The sequence below is a fragment of the Leucoraja erinacea genome, chromosome 20 (assembly GCF_028641065.1).
Source record: "Leucoraja erinacea ecotype New England chromosome 20, Leri_hhj_1, whole genome shotgun sequence".
NCBI lineage: Eukaryota > Metazoa > Chordata > Chondrichthyes > Rajiformes > Rajidae > Leucoraja > Leucoraja erinaceus.
The window spans coordinates 36,335,187-36,344,712 of NC_073396.1; positions in this window are offsets into that span (position 1 = coordinate 36,335,187).

Genomic DNA, 9,526 nt, shown 5'->3' on the forward strand with positions numbered 1-9,526 from the left:
CATTGGGGGAGTGTTTGCTAGTGCTGTCGGGGAGGATTTAAACTAATGTGGCAGGGGGATGGATGCAAGAGCAGAGAGACAAGGGCGTGTAAAATGAGGGTAGAAGCAATAGGTAGCAAGGTGAAAAGTAAAAGTAGCAGGCAGACAAATCCAGGGCAAAAATCAAAAAGGGCCACTTCTCAACATAATTGTATAAGGGGTAAGAGTGTTGTAAAGACAAGCCTGAAGGCTTTGTATCTTAATGCAAGGGGCATTCGTAATAAGGTGGATGAGTTGAATGTGCAGATAGTTATTAATGAATATGATATAGTTGGAATCATGGAGACATGGCTCCAGGGTGACCAAGGCTGGGAGCTGAACATCCAGGGATATTCAATATTCAGGAGGGATAGACAGAAAAGAAAAGGGGGTGGGGTAGCATTGCTGGTTAGAGAGGAGATTAACGCAATAGAAAGGAAGGACATTAGCTTGGAGGATGTGGAGTTGACATGGGTAGAGCTGCGAAACACTAAGGGGCAGAAAACGCTAGTGGAAGTGGTGTACCGGACACCTAACAGTAGTAGTGGAGTTGGGGATGGCATCAAACAGGAAATTAGAAACGCGTGCAACAAAGGTAAAACAATTATATTGGGTGACTTCAATCTACATATAGATTGGGCGAATCAAATTGGCAGGGGTGCTGAGGAAGAGGATTTCTTGGAATGTATGTGGGATAGTTTTCTAAACCAACATGTAGAAGAACAAACGAGAGAGCAGGCTATTCTAGACTGGGTATTGAGTAATGAGGAAGGGTTAGTTAGCAGTCTTGTTGTGCGTGGCCCCTTGGGCAAGAGTGACCATAATATTGTTGAGTTCTTCATTAGGATGGAGAGTGATATTGTTAATTTAGAAACGAGGGTCCTGAACTTAAAGAAAGGTGACTTTGAGGGTATGAGACGTGAATTGGCCATGATAGACTGGCAAATGATTCTTAAAGGTTTGACGGTGGATATGCAATCGAAGGCATTTAAAAATTGTATGGATGAACTACAACAAGTGTTCATCCCAGTTTGGCAAAAGAATAAATCAGGGAAGGTAGTTCATCTGTGGATAACAAGGGAAATCAGGGATAGTATCAAAACAAAAGATGAAGCGTACATATTAGCCAGAACAAGCAGCCTACCAGAGGACTGGGAGAAATTCAGAGTCCAGCAGAGGAGGACAAAAGGCTTCATTAGGAAAGGGAAAATAGAGTTTGAAAGAAAACTGGCAGGGAACATAAAAACTGACTGCAAAAGTTTTTATAGATATGTGAAGAGGAAAAGATTAGTTGAAACAAATGTAGGTCCCTTGCAGTCAGAAACAGGCAAATTGATTATGGGGAACAAGGACATGGCAGACCAATTGAATAACTACTTTGGTTCTGTCTTCACTAAGGAAGACATAAATAATCTGCTGGAAATAGCAAGGGGCCGGGGGTTAAATGAGATGGAGGAACTGAGTGAAATCCAGGTTAGCCGGGAAGTGGTGTTAGGTAAATTGAATGAGGATGAGGGAATTGAATGCAACATCTCCAAGTTTGCGGATGACACGAAGCTGGGGGGCAGTGTTATCTGTGAGGTGGATGCTAGGAGGCTGCAAGGTGACTTGGATAGGTTTGTTGAGTGGGCAAATGCATGACAGATGCAGTATAATGTGGATAAATGTGAGGTTATCCACTTTGGTGGCAAAAACAGGAAAGTAGACTTCACAAGAAGCGGACTTCACACTTCAGCAGTGTTTTGGAAACACTGACTGGAAGGCGTTTGCAGCCCAGGCCACCCTTGACTCCCACACGGACATTGATTCCTACACATCCTCTGTTCTGGACTATAAACTCCACCATCAATAGTGTCACCTCCCTCAAACAGGTGACCATATTCCCGAATCAGAAGCCATGGACGAACAGCGAGGTCAGGCTACTGCTGAAAGCACGGGACACCGCTTTCAGGTCAGGCGATGCTCGAGCCTACAGTTCATCCAGGGCTAACCTGAAGAGGGGCATCAGGAAGGCCAAGCACTGCCATAAGCTCAGGATTGAGGAGCACTTCAACAACAACTCCGACCCCCGACGAGTGTGGCAAAGCATCCAGGCCATCACGGACTACAGACCCTCCAACACCACCCCCACATCCAGCAACGCCTCCTTCCTTGAGGAGCTTAACCACTTCTATGGCCGCTTCGACAGGGACAATCTAGAGACAGCCATCAAGGCTGTGCCACCTGCCGATCACCAACCCCTCACACTCACCCCCTACGACGTGTACATAGCACTGAGTAGGACTAATGCACGTAAAGCTGCTGGCCCTGACGGCATCCCCGGGCCGTGCTCAGGGCCTGTGCTGCGCAGCTGACAGACGTCTGGACTGACATCTTCAACCTGTCACTTGCCCAAGCAGTTGTCCCCACTTGCCTTAAAACTACCTCCATCGTGCCCGTGCCAAAACACTCCACTGCGGCAAGCCTCAACGACTTCCGCCCAGTTGCACTTACCCCCATCATCACCAAGTGCTTCGAGAGGCTGGTCCTGGCACACCTCAAAAGCTGCCTACCCCCCACACTGGATCCCTATCAGTTTGCCTACCGCAAGAACAGGAGTACGGAGGATGCCATCTCAACGGATGCAATCTCTATTCATAGTTCAGACTGAGAGACATGACCCTCTCGCTCCCCCACCTTGCACTGACTGAGGCACTCAACACGTCCGGGTTTTATAGTCCCTCTGGAAGGGGGGTGGCCTTCAAGAGAGAGAAATTCAACATTTTTAAACACTAATAACATTTATTTTTTATCGTTGGGAAAAATCCTCTTGTCCTGCGAGTGGAGGGGGGCTCTGAGTCAGATGGCCAAAAATCACAGCCGTAAGTCGCAATGTTTTTTCTAAAATCAATATACAGAACAACAGGAAGTGGTCAAGATCAGACTTTTAGTAATATAGATAAGGCATGATTAGTAAGTTTGCAGATGTCACTACAGTGGGTGGTATTGTAAAGAGGGAATATGGGTGTGAAAAATTGCAATGGGATCTTGATCAGTTGGGCGGTAGGTTGAGGAATGGTTGATGTGCGAGGTGTTGTATTTTGGGAAGTCTAACCAGGGCAGGGTCGAGCTCTGGGGAGTGTTGTTGAGCAGAGGGATCTAGGAGTGCAGGTTTATAGGTCCTTGAAAGTGGCATCACCGGTATATAGGGCAGTCAAGAAGGTTTTCAGCACATAGGCCATCAGTCAGAGTAATAAGTATAGAAGTTGGGGGGTCATGTTGCAGTTGTACAAGACATTGGTCAGACCACATTTAGCGTATTGTGTTCAATTTTGGTCACCCTGCTATAGGAAATATGTTGTTAAGCTGGAAAGAGTGCGGAGAAGATTCACGAGAATGTTGCTACCACTCAAGAGCCTGAACTACAGGGAGAGGTTGAGCAAGCTATGACTTTATTCCTTGGGGCGCAGGATGATGAGGGGTGTTCTTATAAGAACATGAGAGGAACAGATATTGTAAATGCATAGAGTATATTTCCCAGAGTAGGGGAATCAAGAACAAGAGGACATAGGTTAAGGGGGGGAAAGATTTAATGGGGGCAACTTTTATATTTACACAAAGGATGGTAGGTACATGAAATAAGCTGCCAGTGGAGGTGGTTGAGGCAGATACTATCATAACGTTTAACAAACATTAGGACAGGCACACGAATAGGATAGGTTTAGAGGGATATGGGACAAGTGCAGCCAGGTCGGGCCAGTGTAACTTGGGCATGTTGGTCAGCATGGGCAAGTTGGGCCGAAGACTTTCTGACAGGTTTGTTAGGAATGTAACGATCCTATTATAGCAGAACTACCTGCACTGACTGCTAACTCAGATACTAAACATACACCATAAATACTCAGCTATTTCTAAATAATCATTGAACCATTTAGAACCATTTATCATTTAACTGAAAATGTCAAACTGATAAAGTCTCTCCTAAATGTGCCCTTTGTCGCAATTCTCAGGTACGCTGTTGAGGTCTTCTTCCTGAGACTTAGCTTCATCCTACTTTAAAATTTGCATGCTTCTCAACTATTCTTAAAAAATAAAAACAGTATAAGGATAGTTGATGTATCAGAGTACGTTTTGATTTGAAATAACAAGCAGCGAGCAAAAATACATAGAAAATGATAGTTGATAAGCTAACATTCAGTCTTGACTTTTTTTTATTGGATTGCACCACCATGTGGAGCTGATCGGTTCATTCATGTGATAGGAGATTATGTCAATACGTGGCAGGGGATTTATTGACATTTGATTGCATAATGTGAATAATAACCTTTAGCTCAACATAATCTTCAATAAAAGCTTTCAATTGTGTGATGTCTTTGATGTAGGTAAACCCAGTCAAAACTCCTCATCCTGAATAGTTTAGTCCACTTAGTTATCAAATTATGCAAAATTGATATTGTAAGAAAACAAACCCACACTGAATCAGCAATATCAAATTTATAAAGTACTAGACTAAGTGGGACCCATTGGGTCCCATGTTCACACAGGAGGACTGGTCCCCCGATGCCATATTCCACTTCTCCACCCATTCCAATATTGGTGGCCAGTGGGGAGAGGGGGGCATTCTGGAGTGCTGGTATGGGTTCTTGGGGTGGCAGTTCAATCCCTCAAGCCTGATCTGCCGGCAGCTCACTCACGGCTGGTGGGCTGGCAGTTGACTATTCATGACTCTTCCTTGAAATTCCATTTCAAGCAAGATACAAGGTCACCAAATTCAAATCCACGTTCCAACCATTTCAAGCAGGATGCAAGGCCACCAAATTCAAGTGCAGTTTCTTACTACTATGAGCAGGATGCAAGTCACCATTTGCAATAAGTAGTGCCAATCAACTTCAAGCCAATCACCCGCCACCATTTGCAGTCAGTACTGCCTTTCAACTTCATGCCACCATTTACAGTAAGTAATGCTTTCAACTTCAAGCCAATGAACCCACGCCACCATTTGCAGTAAGTAGTGTCTTTCCACTTCAAGTCAAAGCACCCAAGCCGTCATTTGCAGTAAGCAGTGCCTTTCAACTTAAATCCAAAGCACCCAAGCCACCATTTGCAGTAAGTAGCACCTTTCAACTTTGAGCCAAAGCACACAAGCCAAAGCACCCAAGCAACCATTTTCAGTCAGTAGTGCCTTTCAAATTCAGGCCAAAGCACCCACGCCACCATTTGCAATAAGTAGTGCCTTTCAACTTCAAGCAAATCACCCAAGGCAACATTTGCAGTAAGTAGTGTCTTTCACCTTCAAGCAAAAGCACCCACGCCACCATTTGCAGTAAGTAGTGCCTTTCAACTTCAAGCCAAAGAACCCAAGCCACCATTTGGAGTAAGTAGTGCCTTTCAACATCAAGCCAAAGCTCCCAAGCCACCATCTGCAGCAAGTAGTGCCTTTCAACTTCATGCCAAAACACCCAAACAACCATTTGCAGGCAGTGCCTTTTTACTTCAAACAAACCATATTTTCATTTTCAAACCACATTATGGGGACTCACAGTTGTGTAGACATTTGTTCAATGTTATTCAGAGCTCAGAGAGACGTGACCCTTGGCTTCATCCATCTTGCAGAGACTGTATGAGGCACACCACTTCCTGGTTTTATAGTTCCTTCCCCTCCCTCCAGCAGGGGCAGCAAAAAGAAAGCACCCAAGCCACCATTTGCAGTCAGTAGTGCCTTTCAACTTCAAGCCAAAGCTCCCAAGCCACCATATGCAGTAAGTAGTGCCTTTCAACTTCAAGCCACCATTTGCAGTAAGTAGTGCCTTTCAACTTCAAGCCAAAGCACCCAAGCCACCATTTGCAGTAAGTAGTGCCTTTCAACCTCAAGCCAAAGCACCCAAGCCACCATTTGCAGTAAGTAGTGCCTTTCAACCTCAAGCCAAAGCACCCAAGCCACAATTTGCAGTAAGTAGTGCCTTTCAACTTCTAGCCAAAGCTCCCAAGCCACCATTTGCAGTAAGTAGTGCCTTTCAACTTCAAACCACTGCTCCCAAGCTACCATTGGCAGTACGTAGTGCCATCAAACTTCATGCCACCATTTGCAGTAAGTAGTGTATTTCAATTTCAAGCCAAAGCACCAAAGCCATCATTTACAGTAAGTAGTGCCTTTCAACTTCAAGCAAAGCACCCAAGCCACCATTTGCAGTAAGTAGTGCCTTTCAACTTCAAGCCAAAGCACCCAAGCCACCATTTTCAGTAAGTAGTGCCTTTCAACTTCAAGCCAAAGCACCCAAGCCACCATCTGCAGCTAGTAGCGCCTTTCAAATTCATGCCAAAACACACAAACAACCATTTGCAGGCAGTGCCTTTTTACTTCAAACAAACCATATTTTCATTTTGAAACCACATTATGGGGACTCACAGTTGTGTAGTCATTTGTTCAGTGTTATTCAGAGCTCAGAGAGACGTGACCCTTGGCTTCATCCATCTTGCAGGGACTGTATGAGGCACACCACTTCCTGGTTTTATAGCTCCTCCCCCTCCCTCCAGCAGGGGCAGCAAAACGAAAGCACCCAAGCCACTATTTACAGTAAGCAGTGCCTTTCAACTTCAAGCAAAGAACCCAAGCCACCATTTGCAGTAAGTAGTGCCTTTCAACCACAAGCCAAAGCTCCCAAGCCACCATCTGCAGCAAGTAGTGCCTTTCAACTTCAAGCCAAAGCACCCAAGCCGCCGTTTGCAGTAAGTAGTGCATTTCAACTTAAAGCTAAATTACCCAATCCACCATCTGCAGCAAGTAGTGCCTTTCAACTTCAAGCCAATTCACCCACCCCCATTTGCAGTAACTAGTACCTTTCAACTTCATGCCACCATTTGCAGTAAGTAGTGTATTTCAATTTCAAGCCAATACACCCACGCCATCATTTGCAGTAAGAAGCGCCTTTCAACTTCAAGCCAAAGCACCCAAGCCACCATTTACAGTAAGCAGTGCCTTTCAACTTCAAGCAAAGCACCCAAGCCACCATTTGCAGTAAGTAGTGTCTTTCCACTTCAAGTCAAATCACCCAAGCCACCATTTGCAGTAAGTAGCACCTTTCAACTTTGAGCCAAAGCACACAAGCAAAAGCACCCAAGCCACCATTTGCAGTCAGTAGTACCTTTCAACTTCAAGCCAAAGAACCCAAGCCACCATTTGCAGTAAGTAGTGCCTTTCACCTTCAAGCAAAAGCACCCACACCACCATTTGCAGTAAGTAGTGCCTTTCAACTTCAACCCAAAGCACCCAAGCCACCATTTGGAGTAAGTAGTGCCTTTCAACATCAAGCCAAAGCTCCCAAGCCACCATCTGCAGCAAGTAGCGCCTTTCAAATTCATGCCAAAGCACTCAAACAACCATTTGCAGGCAGTGCCTTTTTACTTCATGCCAAAGCACCCGAGCCACCATTTGGAGTAAGTAGTTCCTTTCAACTTCAAGCCAATTCACCCAAGCCACCATTTGCAATAAGTAGTGCCTTTCAAATTCATGCCACCATTTGCAGTAAGTAGTGCGTTTCAACATCAAGCCAAAGCTCCCAAGCCACCATCTGCAGTAAGTAGTGCCTTTCAACTTCATGCCAAAGCACCCAAACAACCATTTGCAGGCAGTGCCTTTTTACTTCAAACAAACCATATTTTCATTTTGAAACCACATTATGGGGACTCACAGTTGTGTAGACATTTGTTCAGTGTTATTCAGAGCTCAGAGAGACGTGACCCTTGGCTTCACCCATCTTGCAGAGACTGTATGAGGCACACCACTTCCTGGTTTTATAGTCCCTCCCCCTCCAGCAGGGGCAGCAAAAAGAAAGCACCCAAGCCACCATTTGCAGTAAGTAGTGCCTTTCAAATTCATGCCACCATTTGCAGTAAGTAGTGCGTTTCAACATCAAGCCAAAGCACCGAACCCACCATTTGCAGTATGTAGTGCCTTTCAACTTCAACCCAAAGCACCCAAGCCACCGTTTGCAGTAAGTAGTGCCTTTCGACTTCAAGCCAAAGCAACCAAGCCTTGCAGTAAGTAGTGCCTTTCAACTTCAACCCAAAGCACCCAAGCCACCGTTTGCAGTAAGTAGTGCCTTTCAACTTCAAGCCAAAGCAACCAAGCCTTGCAGTAAGTAGTGCCTTTCAACCACAAGCCAAAGCACCCGCCTCTATTTCCAGTTAGTGCCTTTCAACTTCAAGCCAGTACCCAAGCCACCATTTGCAGTAAGTAATGCCTTTCAACTTCAAGCCAATTCACCCAAGCCACCATTTGCAGTAAGTAGTGCCTTTCAACTTCAAGCCAAAGCACCCAAGCCACCATTTGCAGTAAGTAGTGCCTTTCAATTTCAAGCCAAAGCACCCGAGCCACCATTTGGAGTAAGTAGTGCCTTTCAACATCAAGCCAAAGCACCCAAGCCACCATCTGCAGCAAGTAGTGCCTTTCAACTTCATGCCAAAGCACCCAAAGAACCATTTGCAGTAAGTAGTGCCTTTCATCTTCAAGCCAAAGCACCCAAGTCACCATTTGTAGTAAGTAGTGCCTTTCAACTTCAAGCCAAAGCACCCAAGCCACCATTTGCAGTAAGTAGTGCCTTTCAACTTCAAGCCAAAGCACCCAAGCCACCATTTGCAGTAAGTAGTGCCTTTCAACTTCAAGCCAAAGCACCCAAGCCACCATTTTCAGTAAGTAGTGCCTTTCAACTTCAAGCCAAAGCACCCAAGCCACCATCTGCAGCTAGTAGCGCCTTTCAAATTCATGCCAAAACACACAAACAACCATTTGCAGGCAGTGCCTTTTTACTTCAAACAAACCATATTTTCATTTTGAAACCACATTATGGGGACTCACAGTTGTGTAGTCATTTGTTCAGTGTTATTCAGAGCTCAGAGAGACGTGACCCTTGGCTTCATCCATCTTGCAGGGACTGTATGAGGCACACCACTTCCTGGTTTTATAGTTCCTCCCCCTCCCTCCAGCAGGGGCAGCAAAACGAAAGCACCCAAGCCACTATTTACAGTAAGCAGTGCCTTTCAACTTCAAGCAAAGAACCCAAGCCACCATTTGCAGTAAGTAGTGCCTTTCAACCACAAGCCAAAGCTCCCAAGCCACCATCTGCAGCAAGTAGTGCCTTTCAACTTCAAGCCAAAGCACCCAAGCCGCCGTTTGCAGTAAGTAGTGCATTTCAACTTAAAGCTAAATTACCCAATCCACCATTTGCAGTAAGTAGTGCCTTTCAACTTCAAGCCAATTCACCCACCCCCATTTGCAGTAACTAGTACCTTTCAACTTCATGCCACCATTTGCAGTAAGTAGTGTATTTCAATTTCAAGCCAATACACCCACGCCATCATTTGCAGTAAGAAGCGCCTTTCAACTTCAAGCCAAAGCACCCAAGCCACCATTTACAGTAAGCAGTGCCTTTCAACTTCAAGCAAAGCACCCAAGCCACCATTTGCAGTAAGTAGTGTCTTTCCACTTCAAGTCAAATCACCCAAGCCACCATTTGCAGTAAGTAGCACCTTT